The 14,394-nt window shown below is 39.4% G+C and overlaps 1 protein-coding gene across 2 annotated transcripts in view; it reads right to left on the bottom strand.

Moving 5' to 3' along the window:
• Positions 1–14,394, bottom strand: part of LOC123457186 (histone demethylase UTY-like) — a 220,854-nt gene that overhangs the window by 159,142 nt on the left and 47,318 nt on the right. The window lies entirely within an intron of this gene.

Below are 14,394 nucleotides of genomic sequence, written 5' to 3'. Positions count from 1 at the left end.
CAAAAAAAAAAAAAAAAAAAAAGACTTGAATGCAATAAAAACTAACCCTATGAGGTCAGGCTTATGATGGTGAAAGAAAGCTTTGCCTGGCTGGGCTAGAAGCAGTCTGTGTGAGAAGCTTCTGTCAAGCCTTTATACTGAGAAGTCGTGCAGGATTGCACTGCACAGAAATGGACTGGTGTGAGCAGAGGGATATGGCATAGAAATGAAATATTTGGGCTCAAAACTCTGCCCATTCACCTGCAAATTGTTTGAGAGATTACAACCACTGAGGTGGGGCAGCTGACCTGCATTGGTACAACAAAAAGAATGCAGTCTTGAAGGGTCCTAAATGCTACAGTGTCCTGTTCTTGAAAGTCTGCTTCATTCCTCCTGGATTAACAAACAGGCACCCCACCTGGCATCATGGAGTATAAAAAAAAAATCCAGGAAAGAGAGGGTCATTGAATTTGCAACAGGGTTTTTTGTTTTGGAAATGGCCATGGGAAGTGTTAAGCAGGTTTGCAGGTTTGCTAGATGCCTGCATTGGATACCCGAAGGAACCTTGTGGTTTGCAGTGGAGATCCAGTGGAGATGCCAGGACCATGAGACAGCTGCTAAGAAGAGCGGCCACCCAGATGAAGTTTTCCAGGACTATGAGTAGCCCAGCTGAAGGGATGAAATTGAAACTCCAGAAACCTGTTTCTGGTTAGAATGATCAGATTTGGAGATTTGTCACTAACTAGAGTTATTGTACTTGGAGCTACAGAGTTTGATGTTTGACAAGTTGTTTTAAATCTTGCATTTGAAGTATTAATAGCCTTCCATTAAAACTAGATGGGACTAAAGAGTTAATAACTATCCCTAAGACAAGCAAGCAATTAAGAAACCTCAGAAACACATGGCCTTGGCAGGCTTGTGTACTGCCAATTGATAAACGCTTAGCTCAGAAAACCTTAAGGGAACAGAAACTGTCTGGTGGGATATCTGCCAATTTTGCTTTAAAAATAAATAAATAAATAACAACAACAACAAAAGCTTATTCTGAGTAAAGACACAAATAACTATAATTTCTTATCTACTTCCTTAGACCTGCAGCTGGTCCAGTCAGTTTTTCTTAGGATGTCCTTATAACCTGCACCCCAGCCTGGCCCAGTGCTTCAGCCTTCATTCCATAGGAAGGTTTTTGCCCCTGTGGTTTCTCTTAATAAACAACCTGTCTGTAGAAATCAAGTCTGATGTTCTCTTTTGCTTTTCTCTAATATTTTCTCTTACAGTATTGATTGAATATTTCTTTGCTATCCCCAATACCATCTTTTGCAGTGAATATTTATTCTTTGCCATTATGGGGTTTTCTTTGGGGGCGGGGGGGTTCTTTTGGTATTATGGCAGTTAAAAGACCTTGGGGCAGGGCATGGTGGTGCACATCTTTCATCCCAGCAGTTAGGAGGCAGAGGTAGGAGGGTCACTGTGAGTTCAAGGCCAACCTGAGACTACATAGTGAAATGAGACCCTATTTCAAAAAAAAGAAAAAAGACCTTGGATTATGGCGACAGTTGAATACTATTACAATTGATAAAACTATGGAGACTTTTAAAGTCATACTGAGTGCATTGTATTATATCATGTGTTTGGATATCAGTTTATGGGGGGTAGGAACAGAATTTGGTGGTTTGATTCAGGTGTTCCCCATAAACTTAGGTTTCTGAATGCTAGGTTCCCAGCTGATGAAGATTTGGGAATTAATGCCTCCTGCAGGCAGTACATTATTGGGGCAGGATCACAGCTATAATAGCCAGTTTCCCCTTGCTAGTGTTTGGCACACTCTCCTACCATTGTCCACCTGATGTTGACCAGGAGGGGAAGTCCACCCTCTGTTCATGTCATCATTTTCCTCTGCCCCATCATGGAGCTTACTCTTGAGCCTGAAAGCCCAATCTTTTTTCATTATGAGCTGTTCTTGGTTGGGTGACTTATGCCAACAATGCTAACCTGAGGAGGCACTCCTGTCAGATTGGCTACCATCATGAAAACAAATAATCATAAATGCTGGTGAGGATGTGGAAAAAGAGGAAGCCTTTTACACTGCTGGTGGGAATGCAATCTGGTCCAGCCATTGTGGAAATCAGTGTGGAGGTTCCTAAAACAGCTAAAGATTGATCTACCATATGACCCAGCACTCCTAGGCATATATCCTAATGACTCATCTCATTTCCATAGAAGTATGTGCTCAACCATGTTTATTGTGGCTCAATTCATAATAGCTGGGAAATGGAACCAGCCTAGATGTCCCTCAACTAATGAGTGGATAATGAAGATATGGCACATTTATACAATGGAGTTGTACTCAGCAGTAAAGAAAAATGAAATTATGAAATTTTCAGGAAAATGGATGGATCTGGAAAGGATTATACTAAGTGAGGTAACCCAGGCCCAGAAAGCCAAGCGCCACATGTTGTCTCTCATATGTGGATCCTAGCTACAGATGATTGGGCTTCTGGGTGAGAAGGAAAAAAATCAGTAGCAGAAGCCAGTAAGCTAAAGAGAAAGGAAGGGAGGAGGGTACTTAATAGGTACTATTAATATATATATTATATTAATTATTATATATATTATTATTAATTATATATTTTTATATATAATATTAATATAATAGGGTTAGGGTCTATATATACATATTATATATATATATATATAATACTAATATTACATATATATAATAGGTATTATATATATCTAAGTAGAAGAATAGATTAATGGGGGTGAAAAGGCCCAAAGTAAGGTCAGGGGAGAAGATTGAGTACAGGAAAGGTGGAGGGAGGGCTAATCAAAATCTAAGAGGATATAAATAAATTATATGGAATCCTCCAGTTTTGGACAATGGAACACTCAGGAGCCATAGATTGTTGCTAGAAAATTTTCAGTGCCAGCGATCCTTCCAGTGAGCTGTTGGCCAGGGAGATCTCTGAGGCCCCCAAAACATTACAGGCCATTGCCGAGGCCCTTGGTTTCCCACCAGGTAAGACCCTGTTGCTGAAGACTCCACAAACTTGGGCTGCAAAGCCACTGAGAAATCCTGCTGGAATTGAGCTGATAACCTCCTCCATGTAGACCAGCTGACAGAAAGCTAAGAAACCACTCTACTGCAGTTCAATGGGAGAAAGAGATACCACCAGTGAAGAATCTCAACAGTGGACACTGCAAGCCTTATAATTGGCCACTCAGGCCAAATGAGCCAACAGGTATAATAGTGGCACATCTATCATGGTGGAAACCAACTGCCCTCCAATTGGACTGGAGGCCCACTACATGGGAGGGAATACATCCCTGATACTGAAAACTTAAAACAGGGGTAGTCATGAGCCCTAGGGGTGTAACATCTGCTAATGTCTGGATAAATGTATATACTATGTTTATCAGACTGCCCAGTAAGCCCTTCTCTTAAAATTCATACCCTTATATTAATGCTACTCCCACTTTGCATAGAGAATCTTCTCTTTTCAGATGGCAGTGACCTTGGGACGACTCAGAAGGTATCATGGTGCTGGAAAGAAGTGACTAGAGAACCGCATAACATCTCAATCACACCTTCCAAGGCTGAGGGTCTAATGTAGAAGAGGTGGCAGAAAAAATGTAAGAGACAAAGGAAGGGTAGGACTCCTTACAACGTGCTCCCTCCATACATAAAATGGCCTGGACATCCAGTGCCTGACACTACCTACACCAGACCATCATAAGAGGAGGAAAAGATGAGGACATCAAAACAAAAGAGAGACTGATTGAGATGAGGAGGGGATATGATGGAGAATGAAATTTCAAAGGGGAAAATGGGGGGGAGAAAGGGTATTACCATGGGATATTTTTTATAATCATGAAAAATGTTAATAAAAAATGAGAAAAAAAAAACAGACAACAGAGATTTAAAAAAAAAAAAAAAAAGGTAGGAGGGAAGGGGAAGTCTCCAGAATCTTCTGTGATGTCCTGGTCCTTACAAGCATAAGGCCAAGAGCAGATGAGGGTCAGCACTGACCAAATTGAAAAGGCAAGTAAGTTCTTCACTTGAGGATTTTGCTCAGGTGTATACTTGGTAGCTTTGAGCTTATGAGAAGGCATGAAATAAATTGTCTCACCAGGACTTTAGAATCAGAAGCCAAAGAAAGCACCATTACCATTACCCATCAAACAACCAGGGTGACTATGCGGACTCAGCACAAGGACTAGGAGCTGGGCGCTACTGCTACAGGATCAGCTATTCTGTTAGATGTTTTTATCTGGAGCTAAACTGACAGCATTGATAAAGGGCCCTTCTGAGCCTTTTTCTCTTATCCTTTACTTGAACTGCTTAGAAGTGATGCATTATTTATCACAAAACACACCAACCAATTATCAAACTTTTCATTTCTGGTTATTGCACTTCTTTTTACAGCAACACAGCATTGTATTTCACTTTTTGTGCCTACATATTTTTTACTTGAGTGTGGGTTACAAATGAAGAAAGTTTTTACTTCAATCTTTTTAATCTTAGTTGATTGAGGAGCAAGAAGCATTTAGTTCTAGGATCATAGGAGCTATATTGCAAAGCAAATTCCTAATGTTAATATTAGCCTGGTGCAGATACCAAACATGATTTTTTTTCCTGCAGAGCCTTGGACTTATAAAACACACACACACACACACACACACACACACACACACACACACACACAAACGAGAAATGATTACCCAGCACTTTCACTAGTCTAATTTCAGTAATTCCAAAACCCAGGTTTTAAACACTTCTGAGCAATTTTAAAAAATGTGGTGGAGGCTGGTGAGATGGCTTAGCAGTTAAGGCACTTGCCTGCAAAGCTAAAGGACCCAGGCTCGATTCCCCAGGACTCATGTTAGCCAGATGCACAAGAGGGTACATGTGTCTAGAGTTCTTTTGCAGTGGCTAGAGGCCCTGGTGCACCCATTCTCTCTCTGTCCCTCTTTCTCTATATATATCTACCATCTCTATGTCTATCAAATAAATAAAATAAAACGTGGTAAATTGAGGCTGAGCTATGGGCCTTGCCATGGAAAAGAGCTATCCCTGGGCAGATGCCTGGGAGGGCAAAGCCAGGACAAGGGTACAAGTATCTGTTGGTGGATGCCTGCAGGGGAAAGACCAGCAGCAAGGCCAAGCACACTCCATTGTAAGCAGGGGATAAGCTGACTCTGTCCCTGGTATCCAAGTAAAATACTAAGTGCTATGGCACATACCTATAATCACAGTTTGGAAGGCAGAAACAAGAGGATCTTATCATCTCACTAGCCAGTCAGTCTAGCCTAATTGGCAAACTCCAAGAGGGGAAAAAAAAAGTGTTTCAATGGCTAGAGAAATGGCTTAGCTATTAAGGTGCTTGCCTGTAAAGCTTTAGAACTCACATTTGACTCTGGGCCCCACTCAAGCCAGATGCACAGTGATGCAAATGCATGATGTCTCACATGTGCACAAAGGGGTACATGCATCTGGAATTCAATTGTAGTGGCTAGAGGCTCTGGTGCACCAATTCTCTCTCTCCCCCTCATTAAAAAAATAAAGAAAGAAGGAAGGAAGGAAGGAAGGAAGGAAGGGAGGGAGGGAGGGAGGGAGGGAGGGAGGGAGGGAGGAAGGAAGGAAGGAAGGAAGGAAGGAAGGAAGGAAGGAAGGAAGGAAGGAAGGAAGGGAGGAAAGAAACATTTCAAAAATCTGGAGATACCTGGAGATAACACCAGAGGTACTCACACATATATGCAGTGTTCATCCACAAATACAATGCACGTAATACACCCATGTGCATATGAACATGCATACATACATGTACATATCATACACATACAAAAGTCAGATTTATTTTTTAAAGACAAATTTATACATATTAAGAGTACATTGAGATTAAAAAAATGGGAGCAGGAATTCTGTCTAGGTGTCACCAAGATACCATAGATGTATGATTTCTCATGTGTATACAAATAATAGAAATCTCTTATAAACTTACTCCAGGGCTCAGTGATTAAAGTGCTTGCCTACAAAATCTAATGACTGGAGTTCAGTTCGTTGTAGTACCCATACAAAGCCAAATGCACAAAGTAGCGCATTATCCAGAGTTCATTTAAAGTAGTTAAAGGCCCATGAATGCCCATTCTCTCTCTGACTACCTCTGTGTCTCTCTGCTTGCAAATAAATGTTAATAATAAACTATATATAAGAAAAATATTAAATAAAACTTTAGAGGAAATGTTAAAACAGGTTATACAAAAAAGCAAAGCAAGTACTCTGCCAAACAAAATCTGAGCTTTCTTGTCACGTAACTAATCTTTAAACATATGGCTCAACCATAACTTTAAAAATGACTGTTTTAAACACAATGTCTTCACAATTTAGCACCAGAGTCATCAGAGCATAAAGTTAAATAATCTAATGCCAGGTCAAAATATGAAAACGTCTTTTATTAGTATGAGTTTATGGGTATCTGCACCGAAGAGTTAGAGAAATAGGAAAAGGCTGCTAGTTACTAGTAATTATCCTGAATTCCATCAAGTGTATCACCTCACCACAATTTTGACTACTGTTTGGCTTCACCAAAGTTCAGAGTTTTAGGATTAAAACCTACAGCATGCTGGCCCAACAAGTGAAACTAGGCCACCAATTAAAGACCCCTGGAATAGTGAAAAGCAGAGAAATAATATTTGTTAAATCTTGCTACATTGGAGAGAAGAGAAATAAAGGGACCGAGTGATCTTCAAGTCCACTCTTGGAGTCATATGCACAGGTTTGAATAATAGACCTGCAAATTTCAAATTTTCCAGGAATTTTTTGCTGCAGGAAACAAAAGGCTGAAGTGTTGGTTTTAGCCAGATAAGGAACTTTCCTCCAAGGAAAAGATGTCACACAGTTCTGAAGCTATCAGATCACCCATGGAAGTCAGACTGGAGGTAAGAAAATGGATATGAGGGTTTATTCTTTCAAAGTCTGAGAGAAAATATCTTCTTCCAAAATGACTACAGGATCATGATCAAATCTCACTTTTGACATAAACACCTTCCAACTTACTTTAAGGCAGTGCCTGTCACTGCTCCTATCACCAGAATAGCTGGCCTAGGACCTTAAGGGGAATTCTCCTCTCTCCTCCTCTAATCTCATTTTAGGCATGTTTGGGGATTACAAATGCTTACCACACCTTCCAGCATCCAGCTTCTTTTGAAGTCTGGGAGAACTAGCTCAGGCATTCATTTAGCCCTCTAATTTGTGACCATAATATTTCTAATATGAAAAAAATGAACAACAAAATAAATAACCCACCTCTCCTAAAAGTCATGAACATGAATTTCAAACAGTGGTACTACACAGTAAGTTTTTTACACTTAACATTTTTCTTCAAGGCCTCAGATTTCTTAGAGATTGTATACATTCTCCTAAAATGATTAGGCACTCTACTATAAGGCTAGTATCTGTAACAATTACTAATTTTTTGCTTTAACCTAACAATAAAGAGCACATAGTGACAATGAAAATTCCCTAATACATATGTTAAAACGAGATCAGTCAGTAAAGTGCTTTATTCACCACCAAAGGGAACTGAATTCAATCCCCAGTAGTCATGTTAAATGATGGATGTCATGTAGTGCCTGTAATTCCAGTACTGGGGTGGTAGAGACAGGAGTTCCCATAGTTAACTAACCAGCTAATCGATCCCAATTATTCAGGTTCAGACTAATGAAGGACTGTCAAAAAAAAGAGAGAGAGAAATAAAGGACTTGGTTAAGGGATTTGCTGAGGATCCAGGTTTAACTCCCCAGTGCCCATGTAAACCAGATGAACAAGGTGACGCATGCATCTGGAGTTCTTTGCAATGACCACAGGGCCTGGCACACTCATTTTCTTTATCTTTCTTTGTCTCTGTCTGCCTCTTTCTCTCTCCTCTCAAACAAACAAAAAAAAAATTTTTAATTGTAAGAGACAAACAAATCTACATTAAAAAGAGAAAAGAAATAAAACAGTGACCCTGAGTACATCATCCAAGACTGCTCTTTTCCTTACACATACAAAAGCTGACATGTGCATAAACAACCTCATGCAAACATATAAAATAATAATAAAATCAGGGCAGGAGATATGGTTCCATGGTTAAAGACACTTGGTAGAAAACTATGATAACCTACTTCAATCTTCAATTCCCCAGTATCCATATAAAGTCAGATGGCCAAAGTGGTACTTGCATCTGTAGTTCATTTGCAGTGGCAGAAGGCCCTATCACACCCATCCTCATTCTTTCTCTCCCTCTCTCTCTCTCTCTCTCTCTCTCTCTCTCTCTCTCTCTCTCTCTCTGTATCCCTCTCCCTTCCCTCCTTCCTTTTCTCTCTCCCTCTTTTCCTCTCTGCCTCCCTTCTTCCCTCCCTCCTTCCTTCCTTCTGTCCAATCCTCCTTTCTTTCTTCTTACTCTATTAAACACTTTAAGCAATAATAATAATAAAATAAACCAAAACATAATAAAAACTTGATTTCATAGAAAGAGAAATAATAGTAGTTACCTGCCTGTACTAGAAATAGCATAAAACTTTAATTGGACAGGAGAAATAAGTTCTAGTATTCTATTATACAGAAGGGATACAGTAGTAAACAATAATATCATACTTGCAAAATACCTAGAAGATTTTTTTATTGTTCACCATTGAGAATTAATACATGGTTAAATAATTATTAATTACATCGTTACATAATATACACAGACATCAAAACATCAACAAGCTGGGCATGATGCTGTGTATTTATAACCACAATATTCTGGAAGTCCAGACAAGAGGATCAGGATCACATGCTCATCCTTGGTAGCAAACAAGTTTGCATGGCCAGTGTCTTTTAAGTAAATTTAAAGAATTACTAGAGTAAAAGAGGAAAGAAGGGAGAATGTAGGGGAGAGAGGAAACAGAATATGAAAATAAGAATGAGAATAGGTATTGGCTTAGAGAACAGGAGATGGCCTAGCAGTTAAGGTTCTTGCCTAAGGACCTGGGTTCAATTCCCTAGTACCAATTTAAGACCAGATGCACCATGTGGCACATGTATCTGGAGTTCATTTGCAGTGGCTGTAGGTTCTGACATACCCATCCTCTCCTTTGTCTCTTTCTCCCTTTGATATTATTATTAAAAAAGAATGGGAGGGCTGGAGAGATGGTTTAGTGGTTAAGCACTTGCCTGTGAAGCCTAACCCAATTCGAGGCTCAATCCCCCAGTACCCACATAAGCCAGATGCACAAGGGAGCACACATGTCTGGAGTTTGTTTGCAGTGGCTACAGGCTCTGGCATGCCCATGTTCTCCCTCCCTCCCCCCCCCCCCCTTTCTGCCTCTTCCTCTCTGTGTCTGTCACTCTCAAATAAATAAATAAATGAACAAAAAAAGAGTGACAATGGTCCAGGTGTGGTAATGCATACCGTTGGTCCCAGAATTTGGAAGGGAGAGGTAGGACTATCACTCAGTTTAAGACCAGCCTTAGACTACATATTGAATTTGAGGTCAGCCTGTGCCAGAGTTAAGACCCTACTTTAAAAAAAAAAAAAAAAATGTACTAGAGAGCAGTTAATTATTTGTCTGCAAAGCCAAGCCAAAGGACAGACCCAGGTTCAACTCCCCAGGACCCATGTAAGCCAGATGCACTAGGGGCGCATGCATCTGCAGTTCATTTGCAGTGGCTGGAGGCCCTGGTGCACCCATTCTTTCCCCCACCCCCCTCTCTCTCTCTCTGTCCCTCTCTCTCATAAATAAATAAAAATAAAATATCTTTTAAAAGAATGAGAGCTGAAGAGATGGCTCAGAAGGTAGGGCATTTGCCTATAAAGCCAAAGTACCCAGGTTCAATTCCATAGAACCCATGTAAGCCAGATGCACAACTTTGGGCATGTGTCTGTAGTTCCTTTGCAGCAGCTGGAAGCCCTAGAACACCCATTCTTTCTCTCACTCTTTCTTCCTAACTGCCTCCTTCTCTCTCAAATAAATAAATAAAAGTCATACACATATGCATATATATGATAAATATATAAAGAAATATATATATAAGATGAAAAACAGTGTGCCAGGGGACCCTGCAATGGCAAATGAACAGATGCACATGCCACTTATTTATGGATTTTGGGTTTTTTGTTTTTTTTTTTTTGGCTTTTCAAAGTTGGGTCCTGCTGTAGCCCAGGGTAGCCTGGAATTATTATGTAGTCTCAGGCTGGCCTTGAACTCACACTTATCACCTACCTCTGCCCTATGTGTGCCAGGATTAATGCATGCACCACCACAAACAGCAAAGCAGTTTTTTGCCACATTTTGCATCTAGCTTTATATATGTATTAGGAAATTGAACTTAGGCAGGTTTTACAAGCAAGTGTCTTTTAAAAAATGACTAAGCAAGTCTGCATATATTTAAAACAAAAATGTCAGAATTTCCTTCAGAAGTTTCATAAATTCACATAATTATTTTAAAAGTTCCAGTGGAATTCACTAGTCCAATAGAGGAGAATGTTAAAAGAATCTCAATGAAAAGGTAGAACTCTAATTCTAGTACTTAGAGACAAGAGGATTTTGAGTTCAAATTTGTCCTCAACTACACAATGAAATCCTGTGAAGGTAGAAAGGAAGGAAGGCGGGGGAGAGAGGGAAGAAGAGACGGGGGTGGGGCAGTAAGGCATGGCAGCACACGCCTTTAATCTCAGCCCTTAGGTGGCAGAGGTAGGAGCATCACTGTGAGTTCAAGACAAACCTGAGAATACATAGTGAATTTCCAGGTCAACCTAAGCTAATGTGAGAACTTTACCTCAAAATAAAAAGAACAGGTGCTGAGGAGATGGCTTGTAAAGCCTGCTGGTCTAGAGTTCAATTCGCCAATATCCACATAAAGTCAGATGAACAAACTAATTCATACATATAGAATTCATTTGCACTGGCAAGAGGCCCTGGTATATTTTCCCTTTATCTTTCTCTCTCTTCCCTTCTCCCTCCATCTTCCCTCCCTCCCTCTCTCTCATATACACATATAAGTAAATAAATGAATAGAAATACTATTTAAATACAGGAGCGCGAAAAGTGAAAACCAAAAATAAAATAGATTTTAAAACAGGACATGTGCAGAATTATTTGCACAACATTCACAAGTCTCTGGATTCATTCCCAAGCAATACATTCACAAATGACAGATTACAGACACAAAGGTATTTATTAGGAAGAAAAAAACAAAGAGAAAGAGAATATGCCATTTGTGGTCAAACCTATGGAAATCAATACATAGATTCCTGAAAAAGACGAATATAAACTATCAATAGACTCAGTCCCTTACTAGATATCTACCCTAAATGTTTCACATTTCTCTACAAATATATCTGCTCAATCATGTTCACAGCTGCTCAATTCATAATAACTAAGAACTGGGATCAATCTAGGTGCCCATCATTTGATGGATAATGAAGTTGTGGTATTTTTACAGAATGGAATTCTATTCAGCAGTTAAAAAAAAATGACACAATGAAACCTGTAGAAAAACGGATGGATTTAGAAGAGATCACACTCAGTGAATACACCCAATCACAAATTGTCTGATCTGTAGTTAGACCTCAGAGGTTAGAGGCCCTGGCAGGCCAATTCTCCCTCCCTCTCTCCTTCTGTCCCTCTCTCGCACGCACGCATTCTCTCACATAAAGTAAGAAGAAGAAGACTAGTTTGTTGTGCTAGCCTAAAAACAAAGAAAAAAAAGTGGAGTTACATCCATCAAAATTGTCCTAAATTAATAACACTTATCTAATTTAACTATTGGAGAATCTGTTTTTCTTTGTCAGAAGATAGCAAAACCCAAGGACATAAACCACCACCACCACACCCTCCCCTCACCCCTGCATTTCAGCCAAAGCCAAGGTGAAACCACAGAGGAATTGAGGAGATGGGCAAGAGTACTGCTTCCATGATGAGCCTGACAAGCAGCGCCAGAGTGAATGGCACAGATGCTGAGGATACCCTGCACATACCACACCCAGAGGCTCCTATGAGCTCATCACTGAAGTAGAAGTAAAACTTACCCACTATGGCTCAGGGAATTTTGCAGGAGAGGGGCCTGAAAGATTATAAGAGTCACAGGTTGGGATTTCATGCCCAAAGGCATTGCCTCCCCATAATAACTGACTACTGCCCCCACAATGCATAATCCACAACCCCACGGGGAGGCAATAACAGCAAATGTATGAAGCACTTTCTTTAATGAGAAAAGGAAAAACCCCTGACTGAAACGGAAAAGTGCTGACCTAAGTAACTAAAAATGAATACAATTGAGAAAAGCAAATGCCAAAGAACTATAAAAAGGAAAGGTCTCAAATTGATAATGCTACTTTAATGTTGAAATTTCAGACATTAACATATATATATTGAAATTTAGCAATTAAGTAAATAGTAAGCAGTATGACCCAGGTTTCTTTACTGAACATGAGGTCACAGATATATAATGGCGATAATAGATGAATGTATTAATAATTTCTACAAACAATATAAACTTAGATTTAACTTAGGAATAGATGGCTACACATAAAAACATTACACATATGCATGTTATTATGCTTAGATTTAATTTATTTTATGACATACACTAGTATTTCTTTTTCTTTCAGAGCACCTAGACACAATCAAAATTACTTAGGATATATATTTTTTTTATATTTTATTTTTATTTATTTATTTATTTGACAGAGAAAGGGAGAGAGAGAGAGACAGGATGGGTGCACCAGGGCCTCTAGCCCTACAATCGAATTCCAGAAGCATGCATCCCCTAGTGGATCTGGCTAACGTGGGTGCTGGGGAATCGAACCTGAGTCCTTTGGCTTTACAAGCAAATGCCTTAAGCTTCAGCCCCTTAGGATGAATGTTTGCCTTTAATAGGATTCATTAATACAAGGAATAAGAACTTCTTAGAAACATAATGGCATAACAAAAATCAGCCCTCATAAAGCAAAAGCCAGAATAAAAGTAACTACTTTTAAGAAAAAAAGTGGGGGGAGGGAGCTGGAGAGATGTATTAGCAGTTAAGCACTTGCCTGTGAAGCCTAAGGACCCTGGTTGGAGGCTCAATTCCCCAGGACCCACGTTAGCCAGATGCACAAGGGACTGCACATGTCTGGAGTTTGTTTGCAGTGGTTGGAGGTCCTGGTGTACCCATTCTCTTTCCTCTCTATCTGTCTCTTTCTCTCTGTCTGTCACTCTCAAATAAATAAACAAAAGTAAAATAAAATAAAACACCATTAATGAAAGACACAGATTCAACTGAAACAATTCTTAGTGACCCCAAGTAGAACAATTTCATTAAGAACAGTGAGTTAATTACAAATAAAGGAGTTGAAGGAAGAAACTAAAGTCACATTTGGCAAAGTTTATGAAATTCAGTTTGATATAAGAAATTTACCACAGCATGGTAACTAGAGTTAACTATAATGAATTTTTTTGTTGTTGTTTACTTTTTGAGGTAGGGTCTCACTCTAGCCCAGGTTGACCTAGAATTCACTATGTAGTCTCAGGGTGACCTTGAACTCACGATGATCCTTCTACCTCTGCCTCTAGACTGCTAGGATTAAAGGTGTGTGCCACCTTGCTTGGCTCTACAATGTTTTTTAATTAAGAGACTATGAAGATTCACAAAAATTTGTTACATATATAGTGAGATAGTACATATTGCTAATTAATTTGAATTAGATATTATAAAATATAGTTTATGTGTATTCTAGAGTACAATTTAACATTATGCACAAAATAAAATTTTTAATTTTTTAAGTGAGGAAACAACTGAGGGCAAATGTCAGCACCAAAATGTTTAAGTAGTATGCACAGACCTTAGGTCCAGAAATGGAAGAAAATAAACATAGATGAGTATATTTATGAAAATATAAGTTAACTAAACCTTCCTAGGACAATCTAACATGCTGCCTTAAACAGCTTATTTAGGTCAGGTGTGGTGGCACATAGCTTTAATCCCAATTGGAAGGCAGAATTAGGAGAACTGCCCTGAGTTTTAGGCCACCCTGAGACTACAAAGTGAATTTCAGGTCTGGACTACAGCAAGACCTTACCTTTGAGGGGAAAAAGAATGCTTACATAAGGCTTGTGAAGTGGCTCAGCAGTTAAGGCACCTGCCTATAATGCTTAGCAACTCAGGTGTGATTCCCCAGTACCCACATAAAGCCAGATGTACAAAGTGGTGCATGTGTCTAGAGTTCATTTGCAGTGGCTAGAGTGCTAGCATGCCTATTCAACTTTCCTTCTCTGCTTGCAAACAAATAAATAAAATACTTTTTAAAAAGCTTATTTAAAAACAAGCCAGTAAAGTGGGTAACAAGGCTTAAGTATGTGAGAACAAAAGTGATATTTTTCCCAGTCTAGCTATCTCTGCATGTAATA

This window comes from Jaculus jaculus, assembly GCF_020740685.1.
Source record: "Jaculus jaculus isolate mJacJac1 chromosome Y unlocalized genomic scaffold, mJacJac1.mat.Y.cur SUPER_Y_unloc_2, whole genome shotgun sequence".
NCBI lineage: Eukaryota > Metazoa > Chordata > Mammalia > Rodentia > Dipodidae > Jaculus > Jaculus jaculus.
This window is presented reverse-complemented; position numbering and strand designations above follow the sequence as displayed.